The following is a 15362-nucleotide window of genomic DNA, read 5'->3' as shown; positions in this document are numbered from 1 at the left end:
ATATAACAGGGAAATCAGGAATCATGATTCATGGCGATGCTTTTTAGGACGAATTTGCCCCTACTTTATGTAGAAGTGTGTGTCAAAATTAGAGTTGGTAAAGGTCGTTCCAAGCGAATAAGGGTTGGAGGGCGAGAGATAGTCTAGGATCGATTCTCACCCCTAATAAGTTAGGTTTTCTTTTATTTCCCTCAACTTGTTAAAGTTTCTTATTAGCTTGTTAAAAAAAATCGAATAAGGATTGGATCTATTTGATATACATTGGGTTCATTTGTGCTCGAGTCTAATAGGGAGTCTATGGTGTTGGATTAAAGTTTGGGATTAGCTCGGATCCACTTTAGTGGTACGTATAACGGGTCAAATCAAATGTTTGGATTTTCAATATTCCAGTATGAATTTCAATCTTTATTAAGATAATTTGAAATAATCAATAAAAGTTATAATAATACTAAATACACTTTAAAAATTTAGCCTTTAAATGGCATATGAGTCATATATATTCGAGTGATTAAGCTCTAGTCAATTTCTGTTCATGTCAATTTAGAGTTGCTAAGTTTAGGTTGGTACATTTAGGTCGATTGAGTTATTTTCCGATTTTTTGCAACCTTTTACATAATCTATACAATCCTTTCTCATAGTAGGCCAATAGTAATCATGTTCATGCAACACCCATCTTTTTTATAAGCAGTTTTGATGGGCACCACATAGCCATTGATGAATTTCTGCCATGAGGGTTAAAGCATCTCTAGCATTCACACATTTCCAAAAGTAATCCTTCTGGATCCTTTCTGTGTAGCTCACCAAGTTGGATGCAAAATTTGGTTGCATTCATTTTAACTATATCTGGCACTTTTATCCCAGTTGGGTTATAGAGATAGTGAATAATTTCATTTCTCTAGTCCTCATCCTGATCCTCCCTTAATATTGAAATTCTATAGACTTTCAATATGTTCTCTGATATTTCTTTATCAACTTCATTAAGAGGATCTAGGATCTTTTCCTGAAGAATAATATCTTCATTTTCTGAAGGTATCTCTTCTGTAGTAGAAGCTATTGGGATAACTGGTCTGCTATTCTATTTTCTTCTCTAGAAATGTGTATGAAAGTAATCTTCCTAAATTGTTTAGACAATTCTTGTGCTTTCTTGCTACGTTCCTGTGATACTGATGATATACATTTATATTCCTCAATCATTTGATAAATGGCCAGCTGAGAATCTCCATATATCTTGGCATTTTTAGCCCCCAGTTCTAATAGCAATTCCAACCCAACCAATAAAGCTTCGTATTATGCTCTATTGTTAGTGCATGGACCCTTTAGAGTTACTGCTAATTTGGTTGGAATCCCATCAGCAGATAGAATGTATATTCTAGCTCCTGCTGTCTCTCTGGTGTAAGATCCATCAAAGAACAATACCCATGGAAGTATGTCCTCATCAATGATTCAAGATTCACAGCAAGGATGGGTTACTAAGAAGTCGGCTAGAGTTTGACCTTTTACTGCCTTTTATGGCACATATACTAGGTCAAATTGTAGTAGGTGTAGACTCCATTTACTTAACCTACCTTTTATGAAATGTTGGGATATCATATACTCCCTCCGTCCCAAAATATAGTTCCCATTTTCCTTTTTTCACGGTAATTTATGCAAGTAGAATCTAAGAGGGATAGTAAATTTGTTTATTTAAATAAATGTTGTATGGAAAAAGATGATTTTATGAGAGAGAGTGGAGAATAATTGATAAAATAGCATTAATTGTAACATTTTGGTTGAATAAACAAAGGAAAAAACAAATTTCAAGAAAAAAATAAATGATGGGACACGGTTTTTCTAGACAAATTACGGAAAAATGTGGAACTAAATATGGAAATGGGAACTATATTTTGGGACACCCAAAATGAAAATGGGAACTATATTTTGGGATGGAGGGAGTATTTTATGACATCTATTGGAGACACCACTTCTACTGTAAAGGCTCAAAATAATGTATGAGCTTAATGGATGCATCATATAAGCACAAACATCATTTTTCTGCCATGGTATACCTTCGCTCTATGTCATGCAGGATTCCACTTAGATAGAAAATGGCCTGCTCATGTCCCTTCTCGTTTTCTTGAGTAAGGAGACTACCAATGGAATCTTCACAGGTTGATAGGTATAACCTTACTGGTTTTCCATTTTACCTTGGACGGATCAATACAGGAGGACATGCCAAATCTTGCTTGATTTCATCAAAAGCCTTTTGATGCTCCTCATTCCATTTGAAATCTGATTCATTTTTTAATCTCAATAGAGGTGAAAACTTTTTAGTCTTTCTTGCTAGATTGGCCATGAATCTTCTAACATACTTAACCTGCCCAAGGAATCTTTGCAGTTGCTTTTTATTAGAAGGTGGCTAAGCTATCAATAGTGCTTTTGTCTTATTTTGGTCAATTTCCATTCCGTTTTTATGGATGAGAAATCCCAAAAAGTTCTTGGCCTTAACTCCGAATGCACACTTAAGTGGATTCATTTTTAGATGATATTCTCTCATTCTTGTAAATGACTTAACCAAATGTTCTTTATGTCTTAGAAAATCATTTGATTTTACGAGTATGTTATCCATATAAACTTCCATAATCTTGCCAATCATATCTTAAAAGACTGCGTTCATGGCTCGTTGGTATGTAGCGCCAATATTTTTCAAACCAAATGGCATGGCCACGTATTCGAACAAACCTAATGATTTTGGACATCTAAAGGTTGTTTTATTACAGTCTTCTTGTGCACTCCTTAACTGGTGGTATCATGCATACCCATCAATAGAAGATATGTATTCATATCTTGAGGTTGCATCTATTAGAAGATCATCTACATGCATAGAATATCGGGCTTTAGGTGTTGCTATATTTAAATCCCTAAAGTCAATGCAGATTCTTATCTTCCCATTCTTCTTAACTACTGGGACTATATTAGAAATCCAGTCAGAATATTGGCAAGGCCTTATGAACTTTGGCTTAAGGAGTTGGTTTATCTCCTCTTGTATAGATTCTGTTAGTTTCTGGCTCCAGCCTTCTAGGACTTCGGGCCACAGGCTTATATCCTTCTTTGATAGGTAGTTTATGTTCTAATATTTTTCTATCAATACGAGGTATTTCATGATGCTCCCAAGCAAAAAAAATCTTTAAATTCTTTTAGAATTTCAATTATTTCGTGTTTTTCTTGATAAGTGAGAAGCTTACTTATGTAAGTAAAACGCGAATTTTCGTTATCCCCTAAATTTATTTCTTCTAGTGGATGATGAACTTCCTGTTTAATATCCTCACTTTTAGCCCATACTTTATCATCATATTCTTCTAGAGATTCAGATTCATGTAGGGTTGAGCAACATGTACTAGAATTTATGAGAAAATCCTCTTAGTATTTTCTAAAAACTAATTCTTTCATAACTTGGTCAACAATAGGGGTAAACCCATTACAACATTTTTTGTGGTCTACAAGCATGATAAACTTAAAAAAAAATATAGTCTAACTCTATAAAATAACTAGAGCTAGTGATTGATCATATCTTGACGCCTGTTGAATAAATTCATATTTTGATTGAATGTCTTCAACTTCTGGGACGTCTTCGATTTCTTGAATGAGAATTGCACTTGAGTCTTCTATCTCTTGGTGAGTTTGTGACTCAAGTTGTAGAGCAACCTCAATCCTGATAGCGAGAACTGGCTTTAGAGAGTCCTTGATTAAAACAGAATCAGGAGATGTTATTAGGCAAACTTCCTCATCTACTTGTACCATTTCATAGGTGTCACCATTACATAAAATTAGAATTTGATGGAGTGATGATGGTATAGTATAATTATGATGCAACCAATCTCTTCCTAGTACGGCATTAAAGTCGGCATCATTTTCTAATATGAAAAAACCGGTAAAGGTAGTTTTAGTTCCTACTCTGATCTTTAATATAGCCATTCCTTCAACCTATTCTGATAGACCGGAAAAACCTGTTATGTTGATTTGTATATTATGCAAATCTTTTCTAGTTTTTCCTAATTTCATAGATACAAAGAGTGGCATGATATTGACAGTAGCTCCGGTATCTACCAATACTTTGCCTAAACGAACCCCCTCAAAGTCTACATTTAGGAATATAACCTTAGTATATATGTTTATTATCAACATCGTATGATCAAAAGATTTTATCTATAATTAGCTTCTCTAAATCAGCTTTTAAGGATGTTTCACTAAGCACTCTTTTCTGTGGTGGATACAAATAAGAAGATAAACTTCGAGAAGAAGTAACTTTGAATTTACCTGCTCTCTCTTCTTTGTCAACCTCATCTGCCCATAATGTAGTAGTGGCTTGGAATCCTGGTTGTCCTCTGATTTCTTGAATTCCGTTGGTAGTATGACTACGTTACATTGCATGTTCTGGCTCTCATTAACTCCTGGCTGAGGTTCAATCATCAATGGATCTCCATCTAGCAACAGATCACTGTCTGATACCAACAAATCCAGATCTTCAGATCCAAATTCTGAATCATATTCTTTATTAACACCATTTCCCAAAGCCTCTTTCATAAGAGAATCTTTTACTTGAAGTTGCTGGTTATCCATCTTTAGAGATGATAAATTAGACTGCTTTTCTTCTGGAGGCAATAACCTTGTGATACGCTTCCCAATCCATTCTGATGTTTGCTATGAGAGACTCTTGCACGTTTTGAGTGTTGATTTGAGCCCTATCGGCAGCAACCTTGATGCTTAACTCTTTCATCCTTGATGACCTACTTTTATGTAGGTTTTGATCATCTTGTGGTGGTGCTACCTTTACCATTGACTTAAGTCATGTAACTCCTTGATTTCCTTTTGAATTTTCCTTTTTTATGAGGATCTTGGGCCTAGGAGTTTGACTTAGGTCGCTTTCTTTTCCTTTTGAGGAAAAGTACGACCCATGGCCATTGTTTTTCCTTGGTCCTTAACTTCTGGACCTTTTTTGGAATAGGCGCTGATAAGCAAGTATGTATATAGGATCATATTGTATAACATGTGTTCTAACCATTTCAAAGGTTAGTTTGTTTGCACATGATGAGCACATACCTCCCCTTAGAGCCTTTAATCCCTCTATTGCCCTGGTTTGCAACAAGCACATACCTCCCTTTAGAGCCAACCAAGTCGTGTATCTCCTCCCTCGTTTGCACATGTTCTTTCTCCTGCCCTCTCTTTTTCCCTCTCACCGAACTCTCTCTCTCTCTCGTGTTTCTCTCTCTCCTCGTGCGCCGACGAACCCAAGCCCAGCACCGCCAGAATTTCGCGCCGATGAGCCACGCCCAGTACCGCCGTGCTGCCGGAGCACCAGTCCACCACCCCACCTTCCTTCCTTCTTCCCCTGTTCCTTGTCTGCTCAATTGAGCAGAGGTATTAAAATACCTCTCTTAACTTTGTTTTCATTTCATTCTTTTGTTTAAATGAGTTAAGCCCAAACTTAGTCTTGTTACTCACTCAACTTGTTGGGCCAATAATCTGATTTTTGGTTCAATTAAACTAATCTACAAAATTCATCAACTTATTAAGCTTAATGGACTAATTAATTAGGTTACATTTTTAATTAGTTGTACTAATCAAGCAATAAGAACTAAAGTAATTTAGATAATTATCACCAATGGTTCACCTCATTCTTGTAATACAAAATTTGTTAGATTACTTAAGCTTAAAAATTAAATTATAAATTTAAGACAACTATTTATGATTATATTAGATAAACGTATAATCTTACGAATTGACGAGTAAACTTAGCAATAACATCACTTAGTAATAATAAAAGTATTAATAATAACTAAAGGTCAGTTGTTAAAATAAATCGAATATTTATACTTTTGTTGCGTCATTTCATGGTTAGATTAAACGAAAAGGATACTACAGCCTCCCCCGGCTTTCAAGGTTATTAAGCAAGAATCGAGGTAACATCTATTGCTAACACCCACGATCCCCTTCGAAACGTGTTTGTGAAATGATGTTTATAATTATGTTAAGGATTTTGTGATGTGATTATGTATATATGGATTGTGGGATACTTAAATTGTTTTCAAATGAGTTTCGCAAATGATGATCTTATGAGTTATTGATGTCCAAGTATGATTCATGAAAGATCTACGGCTTATGCCAATGAATGCAAAACAAACAAAAAGATGATAAATAAAAGTGGAAGAGGTTCTTGTAGTATAATGTTACGCTTATCTATTTTATGGCCGTGCACGTACCTTCGCACGTGTCGTACACTCGAAAAGGGACCCGGGTTCCTTGAGGGGTACCGCATGTTATGTTGCTACTTTATTTTTGGTGCGAGCGGTGTATCCAAAAAGGGAGCTGGGCTCCTTGAGGATCATCGCATGGTGGGAGACGTCCCGCATGTCTATTCTTGCCAGTTACCAAGCTAAAAGATGAAAAAATAATGGGAACTTATGAAGTTTCAAGACGCTACTTAAACTTGTTCACCTTCTTATTATTTCATTATTGATTTCTAACGTGTTTTACTATATTCTCTTCTCCCTGTTTGCAAATAAAATAAATTGAAATGAATTTACGTTGTTAGGTTAGTGTGTTACTGAGCTTCGGCTCACGATGTTGCTTTTGGCTTTAGAAATGATGAAGGTGACGGGTTGGCGTAGAAGTGAGGATGGTCAACTACTTTACTTTATGAAAAACTATATTAGTTAAACTTATGAACACTAGACCACGAACTTAGTTTAACTATAACTACGTAATTATCTATGCTTAGCTATTTATATTTGTATAATTAAGATGCTTATGAATTTTAATAATTATAATATGTTTATCGTCATGAACGAATGTTTGCCTTGTATTTTCTCGAAAGGAAAATACGACAGTAGCGCACCGACCATCTAAGTTCCGCTGCTAACGATGGATTAATTAACTTAAAAATGATGTTTAGAGGTCGGGGAGTTACAATATGCCATCTGCACATATCTTCTAATCCTTCTTTGTTGCTATCTTTGGCAAAATTAAGACTCCTTCATCAAGTAGTCTGTTGAAGAGCTGGTTACCAATTTCAGTAGCTTGAGATGCCTGTAGAAAATTACTGTTAATTTCCACCATATTACATAATTCAAATGGTTCTCCCATTCTAATCATATTAACATTTTCTTCATCAGGGAACATGATATCTTTCTTATCAATTTCATCCGGAATTGTGTTTCTAAACACAATACATTCAGAAGTATCATGGGATACTGAATCATGTCATTTACAGTATTTTTTACTCTTAACTTCATCAATGGTTTTTAATTTATGCCTTCCCACTAGTTTTATCTTTTTGTTAGATAATAACCAATCAAAGATGGCATTAGATTTTTTAGCATCAAATGTTCTCTTTTGTCAAGATTTCAAGTCCTTTGGTGCCAAGAATTCTTTCTTCTCAAGGGGAGAACATTATAAGGTACTCCCTGAATGATTTCAACCACATCCACTTCTTTTGCAGTTTCAAAGTGGAAAGGCTCTTCATTCTGAGCAAAGAACCTCTGGTGTCTTGCTGCACTCTCAGCTTGTAGGTTTCTTTCATACTTTACGGCTAATTCTGCTAACTCAACAAAATCAACAAAGGCATGACCATCAAACCTTTTACGAAACTGAATCATCATTCCCTTTTACGCCATTTATACAAATTCTCTTTCAGGGATGCTAACATGAAACCTGATCTTGGCCATTTTGAATCTAGATAGGTAGTCTTCTACAGACTCACCCAACTTTTGTTGGATTCTAGCCAGGTCACTTAGGTTTACTCCAGGCTTAGTGCGTGCAAAATGATTTGTAAATTGCACTTGTATGTCCTGCCATGAGGGGGATAGAGTTTGGTGCGTGGTAAATTTGTGTACCACCAAAAAGTTGTCTCAGTTAGAGACATGAAAAATATTCTTAATTTGAAAAACTCACTGTTAGCTGCTTTCCTACACTGACAATTGAACCTAACTAAATGTTTCTCAGCTAATACTCTATCAATTCCTGAGAATAAAGTAAAGTCAGGTATTTCCTACTAGTCTTTGGACTAGTGCCTCAACTTGTGCTGCTAAGTGATCCCGATTTCTCCCCGGATATCCCATATTCCCATTCCTCATACTTTCTAACTGGTCATACATAGGTTTCGGGTTAGGTATGAAAGATTGATTTTGATAACCTCCCATAGGAACATCATGGCGCTGCACATAGTTAGGATTAGTTGTTCCTTGTGCCATTTGTGGCTGGAATGCATGCCCATTTGTGGGTACTCCCTGTTGGAAAACTCCAGTTACTTGAGAAAATGGAGTCTGGTTCCGACTATAACCTGGAGCATTCCCATAGTGAGACGTCCCATGATAGGTGGTTGGTAAGGCATATAAGTAGAAGGTGAAGGGTTCCCAACCATAGTTGGTGAGGCACATATACATGAGGTGAACAGTTGTTGTTTGCAACAAAGTACCTTGCCTCTGTCCTCCATTTGATGGTCCAGATTATTGTGTTGTCACCAAAATGTCCACCATCCATGAAAAATGAAGGGTGGTGACTACCTAACGCCTGGTGCCAGCCTGGCTCCACGCCCGCTACCATTCCATCACTTCTCCTAAAGTTCCCATGATTATTCTCTCCAAGGCTCAAGGAAATTGCCCTTGTTTGGCGCTCATGGGAGGAAGTTTGTGGATCATTTATGACCAATGGATCTCTATTTTCAAGATGGGAAAAATGTACCCTTGGTGGATAAGCTAGTGGAAGATCTGTTGTTACGCCATGATCTCCTTGTGTTCTATTTAGTGGGACCTCTTCTAAAGCCTTAAGCAGTTTCTCATTTAACTGATAGTGTTTTACAACTAGCGGTTATAAGCGAGTAACTACTTCAGTAGCAAGAGACGTTGACATTGTCGTAAAAGTTACACTCGTAGTATCATTGATATCTACAAGTATTCGGTCAATTTGCTAGAGTTGATATCTCTATTCTCCTCACTTATCCTTTGAAAGATATCAGTGAAGACTCTGGCTGACTCGTGGGCAAGAGTTTTATAGCTAGAATCAAACTGTTGTCTTTGACTCTCTTTGGCTTCCAATAATAATTGTTTTACTATATCTGTGAATTTTCCATACAATTGATGTACGAATTCACGACCAGTGCTACCTGGAGATGAAACCTCCTTTTAGGGAATTTCTTCATTTGACTCTCCTAGGACATGATGAATTGGTTCACCACTATCCTTTGGTACCCTAGTCTCTGAAGGTATTGAATCATTATTTTTCATGTTTTGGAAGGTTGATTCAACTCTAGGACCTTCCATATTCCTTCGAGAACGTGTATCCGACATTTAAAAGAAAAATAACCATGGCTGTTTTGAACAGTTAAATTGTAAAATTTTAAAGAAGAAATTTCACAATTTGTTATGAATCTTTCTTCTCCCATTGTGGTCGCCAAAAAACTTGTTGGTGCAAAATCAGTTGGTGGACTTTGCAAACAAATCAATGCACACCCAATAGTTTGATACTGAGCGCAAAAGGAGTCTTAGTCCCTAGGGGTTACCAGTTTTAATTTAAGAAAACCTTGCTAATGTAATTTGTTGTAATCTAATTGGTTAAACTACAACACCTAATAAATTCAGGTGAAAAACTTTAAATAGAACAAGACGTGCAATAATTAATCTGTTAATTGAAACCAAATATTCCCATTCACATCATAAACTTCTAGAATAAACTTTTATAACACATATGAGGATAATCCAGGCTGGGAAATTTAAGGGAAAACACAAAGATGATTACCTTCATGAGTTCCGGCTAAAATTGGAGATGAACAAACTCGTCACTAGTACATGCTCTAGATCTAAGAACTAAACTATAACCTCCGAAGGGGGTTGGCTAGGCTAGGCTAAGGCTACGCTAGAAAGTAAGTTGCAAGTTGTTGTGTGTTGTGTTTGTTATTGTTTGCTTGATACTTTCGCTTATATTTATACGCCAACATGATACATAACTCCCATGCATCTTTGGAGGGAAATGATTTGAATCATTCTTTATTCAAATCATAATTGCTTTTCTGGCGCTGGAATAAGCACGTTCTGATGCCCTGGTAGCTTGCCTCATGATCATGTTGTTAAATGCCCACGCCTTCGTCGTCGTTTGATTCCATCTCATGAACACTTCACTTGATCGTCCTTGACTTATGTTGACCTTCTTTCATAGGCTTCCTATTATGATTGGGCTTCTATATTAACATAAATATTAAACCCTTTATGGCCTAATACAGTGTATCATAATAAATGCTTAGTCATCATCTAAAAATGATAATAACAAACAAATAGAATTTGTGTGCATAACAAATAACATTTGTTGTGTATAACAAATAGTGTTTGTTTACTAACAGTATATGTTATACTTTGCTAAATGTTTAAGGTTATATGTAAGTGAAATTAGAAGGTACGAAAATTAGTGTTCGTGCTGAATATGTAACGTACTTGATACATAATCTAGTATGTGTAATCCATAATTATAGTGTTTTCGACTTAACTATCCTCCGTTTACAATTTTTATCATAAACCTAGGTGTAGCATTAGCGTGGTACACTCAAGATTTTTTTTTTTTTTTTTTTTTGCTCCTTACTCATTTGAAACCTTCAAAATAAACATAATCACATAATAGGTAGAGTTCCAAATGAGCAAATGAGCGACTATAATTAATGCACTCTCTTTCGTTAATGTGTTGCACGTAATATATGTGTGAGCTGAAATGCAAAAAATAGTGTTTAATATATAAGTAATATAGTGTTTGTGATTAATTAATATAGTCTTTGTGATTAATTAAGTTTTTTTTTTCTGACATGTATCCTTAGTGATCGATGGTATGTCAAAAAATATGATTTAAGTAAATAAAAGTTGTTGTTGGGGTAAATATACTTAGTGGAGAGAACTGAAGGGAACTACATCAATGTTGAGTGACTGTGGAAGATAAATTATATATATATATATTTAAGATAACATGATAATTATTTACGAGCTAACCAAAATAATATACATGAGAGTTAATTTGGCCTTTATCAATACTGAACCCAAACCAAAATCCATATATGACCCAAATTGCAAATCCAAACGTTGACCCGACTGACCTCATCCCAGAAAACATAGATATGAACCTCAAACAAACTTTAGTTAATTAACCTGACCCAAAACCAAGGAGACCTAAAACCAACATGATATGAATTGGTCTGAGTCCAATTTGAACAACTCAGGCTATGTTTAGTTCACCTGAAATTTTCTGATCTGAACTTATCTGATCTGATCTGAACTTATTTTTTCTGATCTGATCTGATCTGATCTGAACTGATCTGATTACAAGATCTTATCTTTTAGATTTTTCTCAATCTATAAGAAAAAAATATAGTCATGTGGGGTCTTGTTTGATTCGTCTCAATGAGTACTTTATTAATATTAAATTATTATAATTTTTACTAATATGTAATGAAAGATATAATGATTTTTAAATATAAGCATGATCTGAACTGATCTGATCTGAACTTATTTTTTCTGATTTGATCTGATCTGATCTGATCTGATCTGATTAGATCTGAAATAAGCAAAAATAAGGTGAACTGAACATAGCCTCAATCGACGCCTACAATTATTGTCTGTTTGTTCCATTATAATGTTAGACTTTATATTTTAAGATTTAACATTATATACACATTCTATATTTTATTATTTACAAGTAAATGATCTTTTTAGATTCATCTCAATGGGTTTTAAAAAAAAAATTAATAATTTTTTTACAAATATACAATTAAAAATATTGATGTTCAAGCAAAAAGGCAAAACTTTCAATTATCTTTCTAAGTACTTTATTCTATAAACAAGAGATGACTTGCTTTTGCATTCAGTTTATGTTTCTTTGTTCATTTTTCTTCCCACGAATACCCTCTTTTTAACTTTTTATTCCCTTGGCAATTTACTGACAAAATCAATTATTTTACATTTTTTTTTTATGTTTTAGTATTTTAATTTGAAATAGATGTTCGGAAACATCTACTTGTTAGCCAGTTATCATCTTTCTAGTGTAAATAGTCCCAAGTGAATGTATATATTTTTTACATGTAAAAAAGTGTTACATTAATTAAAGAACAACCAAAAACGACAAGTGTTGCATTAATTTTCGAAAAAGTAGTACAAGTTTGGCCCCTTAATCAAATTTTTTGTAGTTCCACATCAAAGTTTGATTTATATAAATCGCAACCTTGTCTTGTGCATGATGAAAGTACATGGATGAATAAAAGGGAGTTTAGTTGGATCAACTGACACGTACCCCTGAGTGATTCAAAAGCAAACGATGTTTGATAATTCTCATCCTTTTTAGAAAGTAGTTAATTTGAATTCTATCTTTTATGATTACATTATAATTTCTAACCTATTTTCAAACTAAATTGTCGTTTTCTTGCTTGCGGTGATGTGATACGGGCAATAATAGAGTTAATTTTATAAAAATAAATAAATATATGGAATGGTTGAACATGGTCTATCGATAAGCATAAATGTAATTGCAGTAATACTGGCGATGGTAAATCATTAATTTAACCTCGTTGCGATTAGTCTTATAATTAAGGATGTGAATCAGTCCAAGACCGAACCAAAACCAGCTTGATCGAAAATTTGCTACCTCACACAACTTATCACTTACCCATTAACCCACCTATGTCTTGTACCTTAAAACTTATTTTGGATACTATAATCTATGTCTTAATACATTTTTCTACTTGACTTGCGTTTATATGTTGGTTTTAGTGCAGTCATTACTACCTAATAAGGCCATTAAGTATTTCAATCTTGCAAAAGACTTGTTCACAAAACAAAGAAATTTTGTGGCCTTGGATACTCTCCAAATTATCTTCGAAAAAATATGAGAGACAGAACTACGAAGAAACAAAAAAAACACTAAGGAAAAAAGCTGGGTTTTTTTTTTGTCCAATTTTTTTTTTCGGATCTTTATAGTAACATAATTTTGTTTTGACTTTTTTTCCAGGAATTTAGCGTTGCGTCACGCAACAAACAGGATGATATGAAATTAGGCGAAAATGATGAACTAAATTTGTCATTGTTAGTTTTATTTTACTGATTTTATTTTGAGGTGAAAATTATTTCTTTTAAATTTTAGTGGCATTATGTTTGTTTGATTCATGGCGGCGTTCCTATAAGTTTTAAACCAATGATTTCTAATTAGTCAAAAAATAAAAGTATGAAAAACAATTTACAGTATCATACTATCAAATTTTTGGACAATTTACCGCATTTACAGAAATAGATGATGTAAACTCTTTACGACTAATCTTATAATTAAGAATTTGCACCAATCCAAGAACGGACAAAAATCAGATGGACCGAAAATTCAAAATTAGCCATTTTGGACTATTGGAGATTGGACCGCAAAATGTTTATGTCTGTACCGGTTTGGACCGGTTTCTTGAATTAAAAGTTCTTAAATAATATTTTAGTAATTTGTTTCTCGTGAAATTTTCAGTTGTACATTATTTATATTAATTATATCAATGATAAATCACTTTCATTAAGAAAAATTAAAAAATACATATTTTTTAACATAAACTCAACTCAAAAATATTTTTTTTTTTTTTTTTGAACGAACTCAAAAATATTTACTTAAAGTTGCATTAGGATACCTATATTTCATTTCAAATAGTTCGATTCAAATTCAGAATTTCAATTTCTGGAATTCAATTCCAAGTCTAGTGTTTGAAAAACATAAGAATTTCAAACATGGAATTTCAAATTCTAACAAGTTGTTTGGGAATACATATAATTTCAAATCTTGAATTCCAAATTCAAATACTATTTGGCAAACCAAGATAAAGTTTAGGATTGTATTTCAATCTCAATAACCATCGAAATAAAATGGTAATCACTAATGCATAATAAAATCATGTCTAACTTTTTCTTCCCTGCTAAATGTTTTAGCATATCAAACTCATTCACCGTCCCATTCATAAACCTCTTCACAACCTTAAGCACTTGTTGACGCGAAACGCAAGAAAAATATAGACACTACATCGTAGATCTCTTGGGAACTTGGTTTTAGAGAGTCTTGTGTTTTACTCACATACTCCTTAAAAGAGTTCACAAAGCTACTAATGACATCCGCTAGACGATCTCTCTTAAGCTTCTTGTTTGAACCTCCAGAAGAAGTCGCCCTTTTAGTTTCAGTGTCCATAGCAGCAGCGGACTCCTCGTGTTGCTCAGCCCCATCACCGATTGCCCTATCCAAAGCAAACAAAGTAACTATATGATTCCAATTTTCAATACATTTCTTCAAGTAGCAGAGGCATTAGGATTTTCTTGAACGATAAAGCAACAAAATGAATCATGTAATATCGTAGACACATAATCGTGTCTCCCCATTTAAGGATCTAATTATGAAACATACCGTGGTCTTTTGGTCCAACCCAAGGGGAGAGCAGTCAGAAAAGCCAACCTAAAACTATTTTTATAGTGTTAAAGATTACTTTAATCTTATTTTAAAGCCCAATAATTATTCCTGATAATTAATTGTGTTTTGAGCTCATAAATAAAGATTTGTGGCCAATCCTTTGAAAAAGCCCAATAATTAATTATTTTTTTTGAATAAATAATTATTTTCAAAGATATTTTTATAATTAAAATCGAATTACCGGAGGTTGAAGATAGAAGAAAACAGTTAAAACGCGTTTTATTAAAAAAGTTGTCAAGACGTTTCGAAAGCAAGGCGGTTTGCCTGGCGCACCAATGTGCACTGTACTACCCCGACAATCTTCTATTTTCCAAAATATCTTTTTAATATAAAACTTAGAGAATTATCGAAACATTATCGCCCGTGTGATAACATATCACCTTATTCAGAATTTTGAGTGGAAAATAATAAATAACTTTGAAAACAATAACTTAGTCAACCATAAGTTAACTCCAAAACCAAACCAAAGTCAAACCAACATAAAGTCAAACTCCACCTATAAATTAAAAATCAACTATGAGAGTAATAAAGTTAACACAAGCTCTCCATGAAATCCTGAACGCATGATGCATCAGCATCTTCAAACTTGAATGTACGATGCACTATTGATCCTGAGAGACTACTCACCAAATCAAATGGGTCATCACAGGATCAATAAGACACAACCATGATCGACATACACACAAAAGCACGTCATCAACAAAGTTGAGTACTATATAGTAAATAAATATAAAACCTAACATGATATTAATTAGAGGTGATCATGGTCGAGCCGAGGTCGGGTCGGGTCGGGCCCCAAAAAAATGCCCGTTGGTCGGAACGAGCCAAAATGATCGGGCTTTTCGGACCAAAAATTGGGTCGGGCCAAAAAAATAGAA

The sequence above is a fragment of the Beta vulgaris genome, chromosome 3, assembly GCF_026745355.1.
Source record: "Beta vulgaris subsp. vulgaris cultivar EL10 chromosome 3, EL10.2, whole genome shotgun sequence".
Lineage (NCBI taxonomy): Eukaryota > Viridiplantae > Streptophyta > Magnoliopsida > Caryophyllales > Amaranthaceae > Beta > Beta vulgaris.
The sequence above is the reverse complement of the archived record's forward strand: the minus strand, read 5'-3'. Positions refer to the sequence as shown.